General features: G+C 42.3%; 1 protein-coding gene across 1 annotated transcript in view; it reads left to right on the top strand.

Annotated features, from left to right (window-relative positions):
* Positions 1–24,122, top strand: part of CTNND2 (catenin delta 2) — a 1,103,557-nt gene that overhangs the window by 434,357 nt on the left and 645,078 nt on the right. The window lies entirely within an intron of this gene.

The raw sequence follows: 24,122 nt of genomic DNA, 5'->3' as shown, positions 1-24,122 counted from the left end.
TTTAAGGCTTTGTCATTTTCTAGAAGCCGTATGGGTTTTGATCCACGCACAAAGGGTGAAAACGGAAGCCACTGTTGTTTGTCTGTTTATTTGGAAATTGCCTAAGAATTCTGTAGTGACCTTGTCATTTATTTCAAAAGTGTAACTATGATAACTTGGCTGGGTTATAGAGCTTAAGTTTATTTGTAAACATGTAATCCTTTCACCAGCTCTCCATTATTTAAAGAAGATAATATAGCAAGAGCATTTTTAAATGGTAAAGTCCAATATAAATGAAAGCTGTTAGGGATAGTATAACATATTTTGCATTACTAACTGCTATATAACCCCAATTTATGTTGGCAGTGGTAGTCATCAAATTTGTTTATTTTAGAACTATAGTGTATGCTCAGAACTCTCATTTTGACAGATTACTCAGAACCTAACCAAGAAAGTCCAGAATGTTAGAGGACATTTGAGATAATGGGTCAGTGAAGTCATTCTTTACAGTTATGCAGATTTACCTTTCCCTTAATAAAAGGTTACTTTCACTACACACTAAGATTCTGCAGCATGATATGGGTAAGGGATTAGAATTTGACACAATTTGTTACTGATTATGAGTATTTACAGATTCCAAGATATAAGAATATTCTCTCAGGTTTCCACTGAAGCAGCTCCTCACAGCTCATGCTCTTGGCTGATGCAGCCATTTAGGTTGTAAAAAAGCATTCTCAAAACGGGGTGGGGGCAATGAAGTCCCCAAGGGGGCAGAAATCGATTTTTGTTGGGAGAGGGAGGTAGATCTTAGATATTTTAGTGGTTTGTGGTCTTCCAAAGGCGGTAGTATGTAAACAGATATATGATATAAAACTGCATGAGTGGGAGTGAATTGAGAAAAAGTATAAAAACTCCTTAGGGACCCAATAATTTTTTTAAAAAGCAGAAAAATATACATGAAGATTTGCAGATTTGTCTCATGTAAAATTCCGCTGCTGGGCCTGATATGCATGTGAATTCCTATGCCCTGAGAAAGGTTATTATAGTCAAATAACAAAATCAATTTAGTTTAGGTGTCATATTCAAATGTCCCCTTATGAAAGATAAGGAAACTATTTCCTGCCCCTTATGTATACCCTTTTATAGAAAAATGCAGGCGTGTTTGTAATTCTCTGGGGCTAGGAGCTTAGTTATGTTTTTTCTCTGATCCCTAAGCTCTTGTCCTTAAGTTTCAGTCCCTAAGTTAAATTTGGAAAATGGGTTCTCTGCTAGAGGAAATAAAAGGAACAGAAATGACAATACTTTCTTAATTGGGTGTGACGACCTTGGAAAAGAACTTTGACTTTGAATGGCTTTTTCTTTGTCTGTTTACAGTTATCCCAGAAAACTACCATGAGGAATGGTTGTGTGGTCCGAGTGTGTTTTGCATTAGAATTCTCAAGCCTGATCGTGCTTTGAGCTTCACCTGGAAGATAACCTTAGCCTCAATCTCAGGGAGACTCATTTCTTTAGTTTGTAAGCACCTAGAAATCCAGAACTTTTAAGTTGCCCCAGCTGATACCCCATGAGCAGATGGGGTATCAGCCTGCCCTCTGAGCTCTGAAACAGCCTCTCTCCTTCATTGATGATGTCCACTGTTGACCCATGAGACTCTGAATCAGACCAACAGTTTCTTAGTTTGCAGTCTAGCCTTCAGTATTCCTAAATCTATAGGGGACTAGTTTGCAGAATTTGTCATTTTAAAATAAAAATAATGATGGTTGGTATCCACTGAACCCTTGCCTACTTTTAAGTATTTTTTGAGAAGTTAACTTATTTAATTCCCCAGTGTATTTACTTCTTGTAGGAAAGTATAAAGTATTATTATTTCCATTTTTGGCAGAGGTAAACCAGTAGGAAAGAATTATGTTGGCATTTAAACGTGGGCATTATGACTGCAGGCCTGGGTCATAACCATTTTCTCTCTTCCTCTGAGATTTCCTTTGGGTCTTGCAAAGAACTGTTAAGTACATGCTTAAGAGGAGCAATGGGATCTGTAACATGCAAACGTGAACAGCAGAGACACAGCTTTCAAGTGGAGCCCTGCTTTACAGCCTAGTGTCGAGGTGTGCATCACAAAGGGCTGTGCTAAAAACTGAAAAGTTCCCCAAAGAGGGACTTTCCAGGAAGGAGAGATTTCTTGCAGTTGAAGTGAGCATCAAGACAGGAGATTTGAACGTAGCTCATTTGAAATTGGAGCCATGTTATATAGGGTGCTGTAGATTTGTAGAAGTATTTGATCAAACATATGAGGTTGCCAATATGAGGCCCCTTGATCTACAGCCACGGCAATTTCATATGGTTCAGCCTCTGAGAGAGGGTGATTTTGATAAAGAGACTAGCAAGGAACAGTGCCATGAGAATGCCTGTAGACACCAAACAGATAGCATCATCTTAAAGAAGGGCTGAGATGTCTGCTGGCTATTGGTGTCATTCATGGCTTGCTAATTACGTCAGTGTTACATCCAGGCAAGTCTTGCACTTGAATGACTTGCTCATCTAGACCACAAACCTGTACTGATGGTCCCCCAAATACCAACAGTACAGAATAACTCAGTAGTCGCTAAACCCCTTGTAATTTACAAGTTAAAATAGGTGAAGAGAGTTGCAGTCAGTGCTTCTTTAGGGCTGAGAGCTCTCAAGACTTAATAGAACTGAACCAACAAAACAAACCATTGGCTGCACCCTGGGCCTTGGAGGTGAGTGAGTTCTTTCCCAAGACAGCAGTCCCCAGGAAAGCGTAAGAACTCAAGAGTGGGTATACTCTGCAGTCAACTAGGTAACTTCCAAGTCAAAGAATAGTCTTCACATGCATGCACTGTTGGATGAATCTTGTATCTCACATCTACTGGGGGTGCACCTTGATAGTGACCTTGACATTTCCACCTTCTATCCTCCCCAAAGTCTGAACATAGGACACCAAAGAACATTGTACACTTCTAAGATAAATTGAGTTGAAGTATACACTGTGCCTCTAGGAAGCAACAGTTAATAGTATAAGTAATTACTTTAATTAATCATAACAATAACGGGGATTTTTTTTTTAAACTGAAAGTACATACATGCTGTTGTTGTTGTTTAGTCACCAAGTCGTGTCCGACTCTTTGTGACCCCATGGAATGCAGCATACCAGGCTTCCCTGCCCATCACCATCTCCCAGAGTTTACCTAAATTTATGTCCATTGAATCAGTGATGCCATCCAACCATCTCATCCTCTTTTGCCCTCTTCTCCTTCTGCCTTCAATCTTTGCCAGCATCAGAGTCTTTTCTAGTGAATGTACCTGCTACACATCATTTTAATAAGAAATATCTATGGGTTTTGTTGATTCCAGTTAATTCTTATTATAGGCAGCCAGGTGAAAAATCTTACTAGTCTATTGGAACACTATTAAGAATTGTTTATGAGAACTTTGTCATTAAAAGTAATAGCCTGTGACTTGTTGGAGAGCTCTACAAAACAGGATGCATCGGCCTAAGTGCTCCCAGCCAGTCTGATTAGGAAAGAGCTCTTCATAAAAGTAACTAAAAAGACACCAAGAAATAGATAACTGACATGTCTCTTCATTAAGCATCTATATCTTAAGTAGAATGCCACTGAGTAATGATAGAATACATAAAATGAAACTGCTCAACTGACATGTTACTGGATTTCTTAGCATCCAGACAGTGTTATAAAAATAGCAGAAGCAGCAACATTAACAGAAGCAATTAATCTTTTAAATGAAGATCAGGAAAAAACTAATGTAATAAATCTCTTTGCCCTATTTATACAGAATTCTTCACATTGATATGCTAAGAATACTGTTAAAGAGAGTGGCCATTGGTTAAATGAACAAACTGTTAACACTGATAAGGGTGCTGAAATGAGTTTAAGTTATAGCTAGGCTTCCTTTGCAGGAGCAGGGTTTGTTGATGGAAAATTATTACACAATCAGCATAGATGTGTATGCCTTGCTGGGTGTCCTGCAGAGAAACATGCAGTTTTCTTCCTTTCCCCAAACATTTCTGTTTGATGAAAATCCTGACTTCTAAACTATTTCATTATAATTAGACATTGAGTGTATCTAATTCTTGTGGGATTCAAGGCTATGGTCAGTCTTCCAGTCTCAGGGAAGGAATTGGTTTATGGACACCCTGCTACTTGGCTGTTTGAAAGAAACCAGTGTGAGCCTGGATGGATTTCCTGTTCCAAAATGGTGCTCATGCAGGAAAACTTCCTTCAGATTCAGTTCATGGTGAGTCCAACAAATGGCAGGTAGCTGGTGTGGCTTCAGGATATTTTAGGAACATTGTTGGTGACAACAGAGAGTCTTTGTTATTGTTGTTTAGTTGCTAAATTGTGACACTTTTGCGACCCTGTGGACTGCAGCCCATCGGGCTGCTCTGTCCATGGGATTTCTCAGGCAAGAAAACTGGAGTAGTTTGCTATTTCCTTCTCCAGGGCATCTTCCTGACCCAAAGTTTGGACCCTAGTCTCCTGCATTGGCAGGTAGATTCTTTAGCACTGAGTCGACAGGGTAGCCCACAAAGAGTCTTAAATTGGTAATAAATGAGGTCAAAAGTGGCACTTGTGATTCCACACTCAGTACTATTATTTTGCAGGAGAATGTAATGGAGAAAGATTTATAAAGGTTTTATGAATATATATTTAGATGGTTTGCTTTTACTTTATTTTGATGTAGGGTGTGAAGATGAGCTTTTCATAATTTTATATACTAAAAATTAGGTTTTTAATATATGCTCCACCTTTCTTCTTGCTCTTGGGAAGAATACAGTCGTGTATCCCCACTACAAGAGTCCTGATTCCCCCAACCTAAGTGAGACTATCTTTATCATTTGGTCATTGCCTTTCTTTTCCATGTCAAAACAGAATGAAAGGGAAACAGCATTTTTAAGGGAAGTATTAACTCTCTGTCTATAAGATACTAATGCCCAACTCAAAACGAGTCATTAAGCATCATTTATCATTTCAAACATGACTTAGCAGCTGAACAGCAACAAGTCATTTAATATCTGAGAATTAATGGATTTCACAACTATGGGTGGTACATGCGTGTATAAGTTCTATTCAGTCCCATAAAGTTGGGACTGATTTGATTTGATTAAAATAGATTAAAATAAAGTTTGATTAAGATAAGAGTTTTCAGGATCAATGTTTGCTCTCAATTTTATCTAGCATTCTATTATAATAAAAAGGAAAAATTTAACATGATATCTTAGGTATTTAGCTATTCATATGAGGATGAATTTTGTCTCAGAAGCCCTAATATTCTAGAGATTATTAATTAATGTTAAAGATACTTGGGTCACCTCTAGGTAGAGCTTTATAGCTGTTAACCAACATTCTCCTCACCACCTCAAATTAATTAATCCTTAAAACAAAACTGAAAAGCCATTGGGAATTCATATCTATAAAAAGGGTCAACGGAATATTCTGCCTTTATCCCAGTGTTTCCAAACTTAAAAGTGCATAGGAATGACCAGGAGGCTTATTAAACACTAATTGCTGTCCCCTTCTTTTTTGATTCAGTTGGTCTTGGATCAGGCCCAAGAGCTTGTATTTTTGAGTTTCCAGCTGATGATGATACCGTGGGTCTGAGAACCATATTTTGAGAATCACTGCTGTCACCTATTAAATGCATTTGGGTGTAAGAAATGCCATATTTACTGAGTATTTACTATGAATCAAGGGCTCTTGTAAGCCCTCTGCATACATAATTGCATTTAATTCTTACAACAAGTCCATGAGGGAGGTTCTGGGCTTAGCTCTGTTATATAGATGGGATAAAAGGTCATTAGGGTTAAAGATACTTTCTTTCCTAAGTCATCTAACTGGTAAATGGCAGGTCTGAGATTTGAGCTCAGTAATGAAGGTCCAGAGTTCATGCTTGTAACACCAGAAGAAAATGACCTTCATAGGTCAGCCCTTTGATGTAGTTTACTAATTGCATAACTTTCTCACTGCATAGTTTTTATAGACCACCAGCTTCATTTTCTTCCGTGGTGTGTCAAGCACGGCAGTGCCATACTTTTGGACACTATTCTGTGAAATTACAGATGCGGCTGCTCTTCCCTTTCCTTCGGTCTATAAATACTCAAGAAATAAACAGGGGAGAAAGCTGCCCCTTACAAGATTGCACTTGTAAAAAGTGCTCGTGTTAGAATGGAGAGTAATGAAAGCAGGGCAAGATTTCATACTCACCATGATGCTACTTGTGAGGGAAAATTCTGTACAGGAAACACACAAATATGAGAAGAAAATGCACCATAATCCTAAGACACACACAGGATAGTGTTTTATGTTATTTGGGGTATTTTGAATTCTGTTTTATACCATATTGCAGCCTGCTTCATGACAAAGAAATGTAGTCGAGGAGACTGAGAAAGTGTATTTTTGTGTGTGTGTTTTATATTTTAATTAGAGAATAATTATAATACTGTGATGGTTTGGGCCATACATCAACATGAATCAGCCACAGGTATACATGTGTACGCCCTCGTCCTGAGCCCCCCTTCCCCGCCCTCCCCACCCCATCCCTCTGGGTTGTCCCAGAGCACCAGCTTTGTGAGCCCTGCTTTGTGCAGTGACCTTGCACCGGTCATCTGTTTCACATATGGTAATGCACATGTCTCAATGCTATTCTCTCAAATTATCCTACCTTTGCCTTCTCGTGTTAGTCTGGAGCTCTGTTCTTATACATCTTTGTCTGCTCTGCTGACCTGCATGTAGGATCATTGGTACCGTCTTTCAAAATTCCATATATACGCATTAACATACAGTATTTGTCTTTCTCTTTCTGACTCACTCTCTGTAGCAGGCTCGAGGTTCATGCATCTCATTAGACCTGACTCAGATTCATTCCTTTTTCTTGGAGAAGGAAATGGCAATCCACTCCAGTACTATTGCCAGGAAAATCTCACAGACAGAGGAGCCTGGTAGGCTACAGTCAATGGGGTCGCAAAGAGTCGGACACGACTGAGCATTCCTTTTTATAGCTGAGTCATATTCCACTGTAAGTATGCACCACAACTTCCTTATCCATTCACCTACCAATGGTGAATCATTTTACTAGAATTTCTTTTTTATTTTAGATTTGTGCAGATTAATGCACCCTAAGAAGTAGATGTGGTCATTTTTACTTTTTTAAGTGTTTAAGAGCCAAAGTTAAAGCAGAGTAGGGGTTGTCAGAAAAATCTTTGAGAAAAAGATAGTTTATGTGTTTCTTAGAATATTTAGACCACAAACAGCTAACAAACTACTCAAGAGAGAGGCATTGCTCCTACTTTCAGACAAGGAGTCTCTGACTCTCATTTTAAGTGCCTATTGCCATTCATCTATCAGTGTGGCATGTATACACAATGGAGTACTCCTCCATAAAAAAGGGTGGAATCATCCATTTTCAGCAATGTGGAGGGAACTAGAGATGATGACACTAAGTGAAATAAGTCAGACAAAGAAAGACAAACATATGACATTGCTTATATATGGAATCTTAAAAAAATGATACAAATGAACTTATTTGTAAAACAGAAACAGACTAACAGAAAGAAAACTTATGGTTACCAAAGGGGAAGGAGGGGGATAAATTAAGCTCTGGGGATTAAAATTATACACTACTATTCTCTGGTGACGCTGAAGGTAAAGAATCTGCCTGCAATAGAGGAGACCTGGGTTCCATCCCTGAGTCAGGAAGATCCCCTGGAGAAGGGAGTGGCAACCCTTTCCAGGATTCTTGCATGAAGAATTCCATGAACAGAGGAGCCTGATGGGCTATAGTCCCTGGGGTTGTAAAGAGTCGGGCACAACTGAGCCACTAACACTTTCCACTCTTTTTTTCCCCATATATAAAATAGGCAACCAGAAAAGACCTCCTGTGTAGCACAAGGAACTATACTCAATATCTTATGATAACCTAGAAGGGAAAATTATTTTAAAAAGAATATGTGTGTTTATAACTGAATCACTTTGCTGTACGCCTGAAACTAACACGACATTGTGTATCAACTATATTTCAATACAAATTGAAAAAAATAAAACCCAGCATCTTTATAAATCAAACCAGTCACTCATGTTGCCAGGACCCGTGGTAGGGAATCAGCCCTGGGATCTCAACCTCCCCATCCTACTCCCCATGAGCTACTGTTCCCAACTCCCTCGAGAATATGGCATTCTAGTACCTCCCAAGCCTGGGAAACTATGGGAGTTGCATGTCTTTGCAACAGCCTTGGCATTTTCAGTTTTCCCACAAGATGTTCCAACTCCTCAAAGTACTTAATGAAGATGAAAGAGTTTATGAAATAGAAGCAGTCTAAACGTGGAGGGAGAAAGGCTATTTTCATATTCCTGCCATTTGAGAAGAAAAGGATGGATATTGACTGGAGAGAGGGTACTGAGGGGAGGAACTGTTTGAGAAAATGACCCTGTAAAAGTGCCTGCAGTTTGGAAGCCAGTGTGTAGTGAACACGTTCCTTCTTGCAAGCAGTGGGAATACAGGCACCTCTCCCAATGCTGGCAGGCTTCCCCTCCCCCTACATTCTAGATCACAAAGCCGGGCTTCCACCAAAGTGAGGTGCCAGGCCCAAGAACCCAGGTCTCTCAGGAAGTTGTTAGACACATAGAATTTCAAGGCTCTGGGGTGATTTTAGTACACAGCAGTGTTTGAGAAAGGGCTTCCCTGATGGCTCAGATGGTAAAGAATCTGCCCGCAATGCAGGAGACCTGGGTTCGATCCCTGGGTTGAGAAGATCCCCTGGAGAAGGGAATGGCTACCCATAGCAGTATTCTTGCCCGGAGAATTCCATGGACAGAAGGGCCTGGTGGGCTATAAGTCCACAGGGTCGTAAAGAGTTGGAGATGATGAGCGATTAATACACTATCACAGGGTTTGAGAGAACCACTGTTCATAGTCCCAGTGTCTCCATGAAGCCAGAGGCAGAGCTTCCTTAAGTGTGGACGTTGACTTGGAGAGGGGAGGCCTTTACCCAGAAAGGAAGCTTCCTGGTCCACCAGGAAAAGTGGAAATGTGCTGGAAGTCAGGGCTCAGTTAGGGCTGTGTCCACCCTGTGTCTCCCGGCTCCAGCTGGACCTCTGTGGCATGATCAAGGCTAAAGGGTGCTTGCTGCCTGAGTTCCCAGTGGATCCGCTGGAAGTACGTGTCCTCCTAGAGCAGCTGTGGCCTAGCAAGTCCCATCCCAGGTGGAAGGGGTCCTGAGGTCAAGCCCCTTAGGACTTCGGGAACTGTTCCTGCGTATGACTTTTGCAGGGCTGGTGAAGGCCATTGGCTGATAACTCAGAAATGCAAGCATGGCCAGTCATGTTGCTTCCTATTAAAAACGCTTCTTCACTTAGTCGTTTGATACAAGAATTCATGTCAATTCAGTGTTTTTAGCAAAGATGGTGACTCAGGCATGGGAATGTGAGCTCTCCTTGACTGCTCTCAGCTCTGTCTCTGTGAACCTGCATTTCAGCCTTTCCCTCCAGGGAGCCCCCTGGGGCTGCACTTCACCCTAAATACTAGTGACTGGTGTTAAAGTTTCCACTAATTGCCTTATCATTTTATAAAGAGGCATTAATTGCTCGCATAATTTCCCCTTTTTCTCTGAATTGCATACTCCTTTATGCAAAATGACTGCTTCAACTGCTTTGCCATATTCCTCCCTCTTTTTTTTTTCTTCTTGTCATTAGAGAACAAGCAAGCCTTGCACGGCTTTGAAAGCCAGCATTCAACTCTTCCTGATAACATTAACATTTATTCTATGAAATAATGCTTAAGGTTTACTTCTTGAGCCTTTTTTTTTCTTTTTTTTTGCTATTTTGAACCTATAGTAATAGTTTGAAATGACAGAACAAAATATTTTTGTAAACAGTGGTTTTCTTATTTCCCATTAATTTCATCAGCTTCATACCATATTTTCAATAGTTCTGTTCTCTGTAAACTTTTCACCCCAACTCACAAACGTACATACAACACACACATAAGTACACATCAGTAATCTCCATAGAAATCACAGACCAGGGACCATATTTGTTTTACTATTTTCAGCCCCTGGCAAGGTGGATGCCCTGCTCTGCCAGGAGGTGTTCAATGGGCTTCCCTGGTGGCCCAGATGGAAAAAGAATCTGCCTGCCATACAGGAGACTCGGGTTCAATCCCTGGGTTGGGAAGATCCCTGGAGGAAGGAAATGGCAACTTTCTCCAGTATTGCCTGGAGAACCCCATGGACAGAGGAGCCTGGTGACTACAGTCCATAGCGTCACACAGAGTCAGACCTGTCGGGAGAGTTTGTAATTTCCTTGGTTCTGTCTTGTCGCAACAAAAACCTGAAGCAATGGGCCAGTGTTATAGCCCTCAGATGGACCAGTGTTACAGCTCCATGTTATACCTCAGGTTTATTTAGAAAGTAAAGGAAAATATGTCCTCGAGACGTGAGGGACTGCCAACCCAAAGGACGCGAAGAGAAGAGAGGCCCCCGGCCCAATTTTGGCTCCTCTTTTTATGTTTTTTCTCCTCCCCCAGCCTGCTCTGTGTAATCTGGGCTAGCCAGGAGTGCTGTTTGTTTCACCTGAGGTCCTCACTCCCGTCCTCAGACCTTCCTTTGTTCTATTTTCATGGGCTTTTTCCTTCCTTGTCTTTTAGCCACCACCACTCTGGACTCCTTTTTCCTATTCTAGCTAGCTAACAGACCCAACTGAAGCAACTTAGCAAAAGCAACAGCAGATGCTCAATAGCTTGATAGTTTTTTTTTTAATAGTTCAAAGGTCTTAAATATCCTTTTGAGGAGGTATTTTAAAGTTTTGAGGTTGAAATTGTCTTATAGAATGCTGTCTTTAAAACATAGATTTAGTTATCATGAGTTTCTAATAAATTCTTTTGGGTGTGTTTCACCAGTAAGCTGGCTCTGGCATCACGAGTAGCATACAGGAGGCTTACTGGGGTCCACACTGCCCAAGGGAAGGAATCCAACAGGACACTGGATGGGGCAGAGGGAGAAATTGGGCTGTGGTGTGGATACAACAAAGGCCCCAGACCTGCACAAGAGCTGCAGGGCTTGCTTGGAGCAAGAGGGCTGGGCCTACATATGCTCACATTCAACCCATCAAGGGTTGGAGGCTTCCCTGGAAGGGAGAGAAATGTCATTCTCGGGCTGAGCTGCTCCCTAAGGGGTTGAGAGTTGACGCTTGTCTGGCAGCAGGGGGAATAGATGCTTCCTTCCTGGGAGGTAGCTGAGCAGAGCGTCACAGCACCCACCCCAGTTACTGTGTATTATACAAATGTTACTGGACTTGATTTTTCAGACAAGCACATCATTGATCAAAATCATTATTAAGTGATATTACAGAGAATCTTTGGTGACAATAGAAGAATATAAATTCCCATGTGTAGTATTTCAACTGCATAAAAATATTCAAAGAAGGGAAGCCTGGAAAATCAGATAACAACAGTATGAGTGTTATCTTTGGGTGGTTTTCATTTTGATCTTCATTCTTTTCTGAGATCACCTACTTTAAGAATTAATAGTCACCACCTTATGATAAAATCCCCCATGGCAGTGGCTCACCCTACCTTTTCAAATCCACTCCTATGGGCCAGGTTTGCCCACCGTTCTCTACTTCCTCATCCTTTATCTACATGCATTTGATTGGTTGATTTAGTCCCGTCTTATTTGCTTTTGCTCCTGTACTTGACCTGTTGCGGTGGCCCTATTCCTGTATTCCTTGGCTAGCTTTGCTCTTTTGACAATGATTGTATCATCTGTTTTAGCCAGAGCACCCTGGATTAGGCCCTTTTTGTAAATCCAGAATCATTAGTTCCAATAAGGTAATCACTTTTTCCATTACTTCCTGTCCCAACAAATGGAGTAAGCCTGTAATGACAGCTGTGTCTGCAGCATGTGTTACATTGTCGATATAGTAATTTATTTGAAAGATAGTGAAAAATTGTTAGTTACTCAGTCATGGCTGACTCTTTTCAACTCCATGGTCTGTAGCTTGCCAGGCTCCTCTGTCCATGGCATTTTCCAGGCAATAATTCTGGAGTGGGTTGCCATTCCCTTCTCCAGGGGATCTTCCCAACCCAGGGATTGAAGCTGGGTCTCCTGCATTGCAAGAGGATTCTTTACTATTTAAGCCCTAAGGGAAGATAGTTTAGTGTAAACTATGTAAAGTATGTGTGTGTGCGATTTAATAGTATTTTTTGCCCTAGGTATGGAGAACCAGTATATGTTCACCTAGTGTGAACTAGTACAGGTTCACCTAGGGGCTTCCCAGGTGGCGTTAGTGGTAAAGAACCTTCCTGCCAATGCAGGAGATATAAGAGATGCACATTCAATTCCTGGGTCAGGGAGATCCCCTGGAGGAGGAAATGGCAACCCACTCCAGTATTATTGCCTGGGCAATCCCCATGGACAGAGGAGCCTGGTGGGCTGCAACCCATAGGGTCATAAAGAGTAGGACACGACTGAAGCAACTTAGCATATTTTCCTATGGATGATTAGCAGTTAAGAAAAACAGTCAAGAGTCCATCATCTAGGTCAGTCACTGAGTCCTTCAAAAACAGCTACCAAGAGCCATACCAGTGAGTTCTGCCAATGCAGACGGGATGCTGGAGACATGTATTCATAGATGAGATGAGCATGCTTATAAATGTTGGCAAGGCCCTACCACCCTTGTGTGACAAGTTGTCAGATCCTAGAAAATCCTGCACTCTAGGACTTGGGATGCAGTGCTCGGGGCTTGAGGTCTAAAGTCTTGTAGGTTCAGATCTCCCCAGCTGTAGAGGCCTCCATTTCCTGGACTGATTGGAGGTTGATGACCATTCCTGCCACACAAATGCCGCTGTGTCCAGCTTAGCGTGAACCTCAGCTTTCCCCTGAAAAGAGCTGACCACAAGCCTAAAAGCAGAAAGGCTACCCCTAGCCATAAACACAGGCTTTGTGTCTGCTGGGCAATGATGCCAAAATGGTTCTAAAACTGGATTCTTTTAAACCACATGATTGGGACAGGATTATTCCTCTCCCACCCATTTCTATTGATATTTACTAAAAGAATCTTTCAGTTGTTATTTTCCTTATGTGTGTAGACATTATAAGCCATTCTGGAATCCTCACCTCATACTGGCTTCCCAGCAAGAATTCTAACAACCTCTTTGACAATGAAAAGTTTGAGGTGGACACTTAGTAAGAACCGAAGGAACAGTTGAACTCAAGGAAAATCTAAGATGCCCATTTGGTAGAAAGATTTTGGTATCTGAAACTAAGCTACCTTCAAGGTACAGTATAGCTTGAAGCTCAGGAAAAGAATACAGCTTAAAAAGCAATCTCATGGCATCTAGACTGTTATTTTCGAGATAAATTATTATTTCTAAATAATGTAGGAGTGTTAAAGTAATCAGTATAAAAGGATTTTGATAATTCGGTTCTAGATATTTAAGTGCATATTGTTCTGAGTAATTTTTGAAAACAATAAACCAAAGCAAGATCTTTTAAATCCATGATGTTAGATTGTTTGAAATGCAATTAATCTCTCTACAGCCCTTTTTTATGAAAATATTTATAAATCTATGTGATATTTTGCTCTGAATAAAGCTTAACCTATCTGCATAATCTTGGGTTACTTGGAACTTCCCATTCATATTCATGGTTTCGCTAAAGATCTAGTAAACCCATCGCATGCTTTGTATTTAGGAGACTACAAAATGCATTTCCAAACTAAGCTTTATTTGATTATGCTCCCACGAGGATATTGCTTTTTATTGAATCATTTTTTTCCCTGTGAATTTCTCTTGAGCACCAAAGCAGAGTTAAAAATAGATCAGAGATGGCTTGAGTTTGTAGGACCATGGTGTGTATTTCTTATTTATGAACTATGGAATTATTTCCTTTTTTGTTCTCCTTCTCTGAATAGCTACAAATAACATCTTCATCGAAAGCAGACTTAGTAACATTTGATGTTTTAACAGAAATTAGATAATCTATGTATTAGCTTTCCCAAACATAACGATATCTTTGTTTAAAAAAAAAAAAAAAAAAGAAGAACATTTTTACATACCTGGTAATGTTACAGGGAAGAACAAAATCTGACTCCATGTTGAATCTGTCTCTTTTACATTAACTGTTGTTTTCCATTTCTTTTGTTTACTAAAAGGATACTGTCTATACATAATGGTTTGCCTCAGGAAACCCTGCCAAAATGCCTTTGTTCAGGACCCTGTCCAGCTGTGGATGGCCACAGGAAAGAAGAAACTACATTCCCTCCCCAAAGCTGGCCATTCCAGGAGATGTTTGCAAGATTTATGACCTTTGTACCTTACTTCCTCACCTCCTCTCCCTCTCTGTTTTGTAAAAGAACCCAGCATCCAGACCCTGATAAGATGGTTGTTTTGGAGATAGTAGTCTCCCATCTTCTCCATCTGCAGGCTTTCCGAATAAAATCTTTACCCTATGCCTCAATATCTTGTCTCCCATTTATTGGCCTTCCTGCTGCAAGCAGAGGGAGTTTGGACTCAGTAACAATAATAGTACATTCAAGCTTAAGCCTTGTTCCCTCATTTGGGAAGGGTGTATATAATTAACATTCCTATTTTGATTTGAAAAGACCGCTTGTAGAATAGAAGCAGCTCTGCCTGAGTCAAACCTTTATTTCCATCACCTTTTGGTCAGGGATAAGCAAACTTTGGGCTTCCCAGGTGGCGCTAGTGGTAAAGAACTTGCCTGAGAGTGCTGGAGAAGTAAGATGCATGGGTTAGTGCCTGGCAGCCCATGGCAGTATTTTTGCCTGGAGAATCCCATGAACAGAGGAGCCTGGCAGGCTATAGTCCATTGCAGAGTCTGACACGACTTGGTACACTTAAAAGCAACCTTTACTCCTCCAGATCTTGCAGCAGGTAAAGGCAAGTGTGCCCAAGCATCCTTGTCTGCTTATTGCCACTGACTGCAAGCATTCATTTTCCATGGTTAACACAGAGGGAACCTGGGGTTTACTCTTCCCAAATATTTTCATCACCGCACTGATATCAACATGGGCCTGCTGCCTCCTATTAGAGGATCAAAACCTCAGGTCTGTTGCCTGATGCTGCAGACAAACTGCCAACCTCAGGCAACTCTGCCTTGTCCCAGTGGCCATTAGGGCCACCTCCATGCTAATGATAAGAAGCTGCTTGGTGTCCCCACTGAAATCAGGCTAGATCAGTCTTAATTCAAAGAAATGCCTGCCACACCCGAGTGCCTTATCATACCCAGCAAACATGTGGATGCTCAGGCTTTCCCCGTGGCTCAGCAGGTAAGCAATCTACCTGCCATGCAGGAGACACAGGGGATGCAGGTTTGATCCTGGGTTGGGGAAAATCCCCTGTAGAAGGAAACGGCAACCCACTCCAATATTCTTGCCTGGAAAATCCCATCAACAGAGGAGCCTGACACATTATAGTTGACGAGGTCACAAAGAGTCAGACACAACTGAGCATAAGGCATGTGCTGAGGCTTAATTGACTTTATTTGTCTATCGTCTTCATAAGACCATATGTGCATGTACAGGAGAAAGGACGTGGATGCTTACATCCTATGTGGCCTGGTCCAGACTCTGTCCCATGTGTCCAGCTGGGAATGGTCATTTTTCCTGATGCAGGGTCAGGCTGAGTTGGTCAGAGTTCGGGGTCAGTGTGTATCTGGCCACCTGGGACAGAGTTTTGTGAGGACCTTGGCCAAGTTCAGAAGTCTGGCACCAGACCTGCATCCTACACCTCCCTTTTGATGGTTTCCGAGACCCTGATTCTCATTCTAGAATCAGGGTCTGTTCCAATTCCTCTGATACATTTCAATTACTTTGACTTTCTAAAACCTCCAGGGAGATGGAGGACTAACTCCTGAATATATTTAATCAGAAATTTCATTTTAAGTGAATCGTTGGGAATAAATACTCTTCATTTCATGGGCTGCTCTGTTTTACTTGATGAACCCAAAGTAAGCATACAAATGAAAAGCTGGTCAAGAGCATGACTTTGAAGCTCTGAGAATAATCAGTGTTCCAAAAAGCCTCTGTGCCTACAGCCCAAGGCAGGCTTCATTTGAATTTACCTCGATGCCTCCTTGATGGATGATGTTGTCATTTGCCACAAGTACAATTGCGGGAATAACAATATGTTCATTCTTTCTGAACCCTGTATGAGACCGATTGTGAAATTGACATTGATTGAGAAGTCCCCTGGGAGCTCTTAAATGTGCCCCTCTTTATATGTATGCTCATACAGCATGGTTTCTTTCTTTCTTTCTTTTTCACAGAACCTGTTCAAGTTTATTTACTTTTCATGAGAAATCTTTTTAATTCTGTTTAGAAAGGAATGCTCCAGACCTGTAAGACATCTCCTATCCAAGTCACAAACTGTTACCGTTATCTCAATGACACCCTCGGGTATCTGCTAGGAAGACATTCGTTAGGCAAATGCTTACTGTGTGTCTCGGTGCCCGCTGTTCTCTGTTAAGTGCCAAGGGAAATATAAAGCATAAAATCACCCTCTCTTCTTTAAGAAGACACAGTAAAATTTCAAAGATAGGCTTATGGGAAATGTTAAATATGGTGACATTGTCGCTTAGAAGAGTGTTATCCAGTCACAGAATGCTTAGGAGAATCTTTAACTGGAATAGCATCAACAACAACAACAACAAAAGTCCCAAAGATGCATCCTGGAATGCTGTAGAAGTCGCCAGTGAAACAGACAGTGATGGCTGATGGGACAGCTCCCATCTGTGCTTCGGTTGATCCAAAGTGAAACAGGCAGGAAACGGGAAAGGTGATCTTGAGAATCTGGAGATCAGGGAAGAGGGTATAGGAGATTAGCTGTGGTGGGGAGGATGCTGGGAGATGCAGAGTATGGGTCAGAGGGGTGTGAGAGCCAAGGACAGGCTGGCAGGTGCCCTTCTGGGGGTCTAGTCAAGGCTTGGCAGCTGTGCTGGTGTGACCTGAAGTCTGCCATGATGTGCCCTGTGCAAAAGCATCTCTGCATTCCCACGGCTGGCACTGATGGTGGATGTGTGTGCAGGTGCGTGAATCCGACAGACACGAAGCTGAGATGGACATCTGATCCGGACCCTCTGTGCTTGAGGCCAAACTCTGCCGTTTACAGGCTCAGGGATTTGGAGCATGACATTGCCCTTCTTTGTACTTTTATTTTTTTCCTTTTATGCTGATAAAGTGAAAAGTGAGAAAATGATAGTCGCTCAGTTGTGTCCGACTCTTTGAGACCCCATGTAATGTAGCCCACCAGGTTCCTCTGTCCATGGGATTCTCCAGGCAAGAATACTGGAGTGAGTAGCCATTCCCTTCTGTGGGACATTTTCCTGATCCAGGGATCGAACCTGGGTCTCCTGCGTTACAGATGGATTCTTTACTTCCTGAGCCACCAGGAAAGCCCATGGTGGTAAAATATAAATAACATAAAATTTATCATCTTAACCATTTTAAGTGTGCAGTTCAATATAACGAAGTACATTCATGACATTTGGCATTGTGCAACCATCACCACTATCTGTTTCTAGAACTTTCTTGTCATCCAAAACTGAAACTGTGTCCACTAAATGAGAACTCCTCATTCCCCTTCTACCCCAACTCTAGTAACCTCTGTTCTACTTTCTAGCTCTGTGAATTTGACAGTTGTTGGTACCTTATTTAAATGGAGTCGTGCAATATTTGTTCTTCTCTGTGTGCCAGTTTCACTTAGCGTCACGTCTTCAGGTTTCATCCATGTTGTTGACCTGAAAATGTGTAATTTAGCTGTGTGGTGTCCTCACTGTTATTGATTAGATTCCTAGATCTCAGTGATTTCCTTGTGAGGTTATGTAATTCTGATAGCAGGTAATCAGAGCCAGGTTAGGTTATGGTACTGAAATACTCCTGAAAAAAATTAAAAATTAATTAAAGAGACTTCCCTGGTGGCCCAGTGGTTAAGACTTTGCCTGTGAGTTCAGGTTTGTTCTCTGATTGGGGAGCCAAGATCCTAAGATCCCACATGCTCATGGCAAAAACCTAGAACGTAAACAATAGAACTATACTGTAACAAATTCAATAAAGACTTTTTTTTTTAAATGGGTACTGAATTACAAAGTCACTTACCTACCACTGATATACCTTTACCTACTACCAAAGATATAACTTTAAAGAAAAATGTTGAGAAAAGTTTTATTCATGTTGTACTTTATATCAGACTATCATTCCTTTTTAAGATTGAATAGTGTTCCATTGTATGGATAGACCACGTTATGTTTATCCATTTATCTGCTGATGGCTGTTCGCATTGTTCCCCCCTTTTGGCTACCGTGAATGGTGCTGCTCTGAACGTGGTATACAAGTATCGATTTGAAACCCTGCCTTCAACGTTTGTGTTTTTCTTTGCAAATGTATCTGAAAGTGGAAGTTGATGGTCCAAATGGTATTTCTGTGTTTAATTTTGCATACTAGTTTTCTTATGTATAAAATGAGGATAACGGTAGTTCCCAGTGAGCAAGGCTGTTGTGAGGATTAATGTTAGTGTCTGTGATTAAATGTTAGTGTTTGGCTTCCCAGGTAGCACTGGTGATGAAGAACCCACTTGCCAGTGTAGGAGATATAAGAGACACGGATTCTATCTCTGAGTTGAGAAGATCCTTTAGAGGAGGGCATGGCAACCCACTCCAGTATTCTTGCCTGGAGGATCCCCCCATGGACAGAAGAGCCTGGCGGGCTACAGTTGACATGGTCACAAGGAGTCAGACACGACTGAAGTGACTTAGCACCCACAAAGTGTTTCGATGTGTTGAGAGGCATACGGCAAACTATAGATAAGTGTTGACTGGTTGATTTTCCCTGAAAACACAGCCTTGTGTATTTGCTCGGCAAACACCTAGAGATGAGATCTGAGCATCATACTTTTCCCAGCAAGGCAGCATGCCCCTGCTAGTGAGGGATATTCCTTTTGAGATGTGTACCATCCAGGATGAGCTTGCTTTTCCTCTAGCTTTGGATGGTTCTGGTGTCCCACTGGTAGGTGGTGAGAAATTAGATCTCCTTTCCTGCAAAACCTGAGACCTTACGTTAAATGTTTCAGTGGAATCTCCTCCTAAATTCTTTGGGAAAATCAAGGATGATTATATGTTTTTAATGTGAGCATCTTATTCATGACATAAAAGTCTATCTGTTGATGTAGGATTCCCAGGTGACACAGTGGTAAAGAATCCATCTGCCTGCCTGTGCAGGAAATGCAAGTGATGTGGGTTCAATCCCTGGGTCGGGAAGATCCCCAGGAATAGGAAATGGCAACCTGCTCTGGTACTCTCACCTGGAAAATTCCGTGGACAGAGGAGCCTGGTGGACTACAGTCCCTGGGATCACAATGAGTGGGACACGACTGAGCGACTGAACACACACACAATCACATCTATTAGTGTGATGTGTGTCGAGCTTAACTCTCGTACGTCACATGTATTGTCAGGAACATCCTGCTGAAGGAGGGAGGTATCTGGAGAGACAGTTTCCTATAGATAATTAAACAATTATTGATAGCTGCTAATTGATGCTGTTGAACTGTGGTGTTGGAGAAGACTCTTGAGAGTCCCTTGGACTGCAAGGAGATCCAACCAGTCCATTCTGAAGGAGATCAGCTCTGGGATTTCTTTGGAAGGAATAATGCTGAAGCTGAAGCTCCAGTACTCTGGCCACCTCATGCGAAGAGTTGACTCATTGGAAAAGACTCTGATGCTGGGAGGGATTGGGGTCAGGAGGAGAAGGGGACGACAGAGGATGAGATGGGTGGATGGCATCACCGACTTGATGGACGTGAGTCTGACTGAACTCCAGGAGTTGATGATGGACAGAGAGGCCTGGCCTGCTGCGATTCATGGGGTCGCAAAGAGCCGGACACGACTGAGCAACTGAACTGGACTGAACTGAACTAATTTGCTAACTGTTTCTTATTGCTAGTGGCGCTCTAAGTGCTATGTGGGGATGAAAAATCGTCTTGGATACTCCCATATGGATGTAACTCCCACATGGATGTTTGACCATATTTAAAAGTACTAAAGCCTTCACTCATGCATGTCTTCTGCAGAGTTACTACCTTGGGTATATTCCTCACTGTCTCAGAAAAGACTGTTTATAATAAACACAGAAGCCACTTTCAGCCTCTTTAGACAACCTGCTTTTCTAAATTAGGTAAAATGACTTAAATATTCTGTTGAAATTCCTTTGTCAAATCATATCACACAAAGCATTGTGAGTAGGCTGTGGATGCATGAACTCGGCATATAAAGGACTGGAGTAAAAGGACACTGCTATAGTCTTCTTCTTTTTTCCCCCTTTTTAATGTTCGCATCTTTCACACAGTGGGAAACAAAGAGAGGCTTTGCAGAATGAGTTGATTAGCCGTACATAATTGGATGTATGATGCAAGGCCCAGGGTATATTGCCACCAGAGAGCACCTGTACTACTTTATTTTGTATGGGCAGCAATTTAGTGGAAGTGTGTAGGTGCACTGTTGAAAATAGAAAAGGTGGAGTTTTTAAGAGAGGACTTTGCTAAGGAACAGACTGAAGCTGTCCTTCCCCCCCACCAACCCCATTCATCTCTAGCACTAGCTTTCCAATTATCTACAATCCTTTTGAAGAAGGCTTTTGGGGGGCGAGAGATGATGTGAGCACAGGGGTCTCTGTGCTCCCATGTCACCGTCACCGCCCTCCCCGCAGTTAGCAGCAAGGACCAGCGTGTCCCTTCCCTGGTCCATCTAGGCCCCAAACAATGCTAAAACTCCTGTTTGCTGATGCTTGACACTCTGCTAACCGTGCTGTAACTTAGAGCAGTATTTAGCTTTAATGCTTTTAGTGTGATTGTGTTGAAGTCGGAGTGTAATAAGTGAAAGAAAGCATTAAAATGCCTCTGTTTGGGTAGGAGGTGAAAGGGGACACTTGTGATTGAGTGCCTGGTATGTTGTGGGGGAGCAGGCAGAGGGGGCATGGGAAGGCGGAGACCCAGGGTGGTGTCCAGTGGGCAGGTGGGATATCAGGTTGCTAGGGAGGGGAGATTCGGGCAAGGCCTTTCTCCCTTCTGTCTGTCATCTTACCTTCATCAGAGAGGGCTCTAAAAGGAGCTGGCCCTGAAGGGATATTTTTTCTGAACAAGCATTTCTGCCCATCAAGATTTATGAGGATCGCTTCTGAAACATGGCTGGACTTGTATAACCAGGGGATTAATTAGCTGCAGAATCTCAGTGACAATAACACAGATAAAGGACCTGGGGCTCTGGGTAGAAGCCTGGAGAGCAGACAGAATGTGGTGGAAAGGAAAATGGAAGGTGCAGGCGATCTGTGCCTCACCCCCAACCCCAGCAAGGAGAGGTCTGTGTGTGCTGACGAGGTCGAAGCAGGCCAGAGCAGGAGCGGGGTGAGTGAACCTGAATGAGAAGGGTGGGCTGGCTGTGGATGTGTGAAGAGGAGACATTCCAGCCAGAGGCAGGGAAGGAAGAGAGGGGAGCAGGGAGACAGGCGATTCAGGATCCTTCCATACATTGGATCTTTCATACTCCAGTGCACAGACTGATCCATACTCCTCGTGATATTTCACTTGGTGATGCCCTGGCATTGTCCCTGTTCTATATTCTACATTGCTGTTTAGTCACTAAGTCTGACTCTTCTGCGACCCCATAGACTGTAGCCTGCCAGGCTTCTCTGTCCATGAGATTCCCCAGGCAAGAATACTGGAGTGGGTTGCCATTTTCTACTCCAGGGGATCTTCTCAACCCAGGGACTGAACTCATGTCTCCTGCATTGCAGACAGATTCTTTCCCACTGAGCCACAAGGGAATCACTCTACATTCTGAATTCACCCCAAATTCCTCTCTCAAGAAGTGTGACCTCTAGCCTATGACAGTTTGCACCTAAACCCACTAAACCTGTGGGTACCTGAGAAATGCCCCTCGTTGCTTTGAGATTGTGCTGGTGTAGAGCGGTCAAATACAAATATAGGATTGAAGGTTCCTGCTCTACAGGCGGAAGTTTAGGGTCTAATTGGTGACAGATTGATAGTTGGGGCTTCCCTGGTGGTTCCGAAGGAAAAGAATTTGCCTCCAATGCCGGAGATCTGGGTTCGATCCCTAGATCAGGAATATCCCTGGAGAAGGGAATGGCAAACCACAACAGCATTCTTGCCTGAAGAATTCCATGGACAGAGGAGCCTGGAGGGCTATGGTTCATGGGGTCGAAAAGAGTCGAACATGACTGAGCAACTAACACTTCCTTAATGGTTGTGCAATGATGCCTCGAGATATATATATATACACACACACACATACACACTTTGTGCATTATGTCTATGGGAGAATCCTTTTCAAAGACATAGAAACAACTCCAAAATAGAAACTATATAAAAAATGATCTTACATGATTTTAAAATAGTGCTGTTACACACCCACTTATTACTGCAGATATTGTACAGTGATTTGCTTTAGAGCTGGAACAAGCATTGGGGAAAACCTAATTGTTATCATTCATCATTTTGTTCCAAATTAAGCTCCAAATGTGTCCAGTATTTGTGGATCATGTGTGAAATCACTATCCCAGAAATTTGCTTTTTTTAAATTGACATCTTCAATGGCAATGACATTGGAAGCCAGTCCATTGCACACAGTCATGCCAACAGCTGCACTCTGACTTCTTCATCTCAGAAATATCAGAATGTGTATGTTGGAAATGCTCTTGTTTTCCCACAGAAACTTGATTTTAAAGGTAGTTAAAATTTCTGTGTGCTGCTCTACAAAATGTGTGTATAACTTATGGAGACAATGTTTATCCTATCAAATTTTTCTCATGGGCAGACGTTTCTGTCTGCTCCTTTGTCATCTAAGAATGGGGCTTGTGTCTAGAGGGAATAGTGGGATCTAATGAGTCCTAAGTAATGCGATCTGATACCAGCTATGGCCTTGTCTGCCATCTTGTCAGTAGGCTGTGACCAGAATAAATGGGAAGCTGGTTGTGATATCTTTGGACTGTGTGAGACGCTCATTTACATGGAGGAAGAGTTGGCTGGCTGCGACAAGTTCTCATTGCGAGCACCGATTTGATATTGTCTCCCTGCAGATAGAGCCAGCCTAGAATGTTGAATCCTTACATGGAAAACCGTGTTGACTGTCAGCTGTGGCAATGCTTCCAGAGGCAGATAATACCAAAGCTCCAGATCATGAAGATGGGCTAATTATTTTAAACTTAAGAATTTTACAACTGGAAAGGAACCAAAAGTTTTCAGGTGAAAATTAAGTCCTAGAGGTAAAATGACATGTCCAGAAGCATGAAGCTGAGACCAGATAGCTGAATTCCTGTGACTTCTTGTCCAGGACCCGTTCAATTAAACCACCCAGTACAGACCCTGGAGAAGGGAACAGCAACCCACTCCAGTATTCTTGCCTGGAGAATCCCATGGACAGAGAAGCCTGAAGGGTGGGCTAAAGACCATGGGGTCACAAAGAGTGGGACACGACTGAGTGACTAGCCCACAGAGTCTGAGTAATAAATTATACCTCCATCATGTTTGGCATGCAAAATTTATCATCTTTATTCCAATGCACACACTCAAAAATCTATTTAAGGGACAGTATTAAATGGATTACTCTCTAACATTTACCTACCTATTTAATATTTTAAATTCTCACTCTCTTTGATGCCAGAATTAATAGCCAAGGACCACACTGTGATGGCTTGATTTGAGATGGATCTCTTTCTTCTCTATGCTTTAACCTGGCCAGGTGAAGCTGGTCTCAGCTGCGTAATCTCTGTGGGGTACAGCAGGGTTCTTCACGTTGTTGTTTAATCACTCAGTCGTGTCTGACTCTTTTGTGACCCCATGGATTGTAGCCCACCAGGCTCCTCTGTCCATGGCATTTCCCAGGCAAGAATGCTGGAGTGGGTTGCTATTTCCTCCTCCAGGGGATCTTCCCAACCCATGTCTCTTGCCTTAGCACTGAGCCACTTAGCACTGAGCCACTTAGCACTGAGCCACAGCACTGAGCCACTTAGCACTGAGCCACTTAGCACTGAGATTTAGCACTGAGCCACTTAGCACTGAGCCACAGCACTGAGCCACTTAGCACTGAG

This window comes from Oryx dammah, unplaced genomic scaffold (assembly GCF_014754425.2).
Source record: "Oryx dammah isolate SB20612 unplaced genomic scaffold, SCBI_Odam_1.1 HiC_scaffold_20, whole genome shotgun sequence".
Lineage (NCBI taxonomy): Eukaryota > Metazoa > Chordata > Mammalia > Artiodactyla > Bovidae > Oryx > Oryx dammah.
This window is presented reverse-complemented; position numbering and strand designations above follow the sequence as displayed.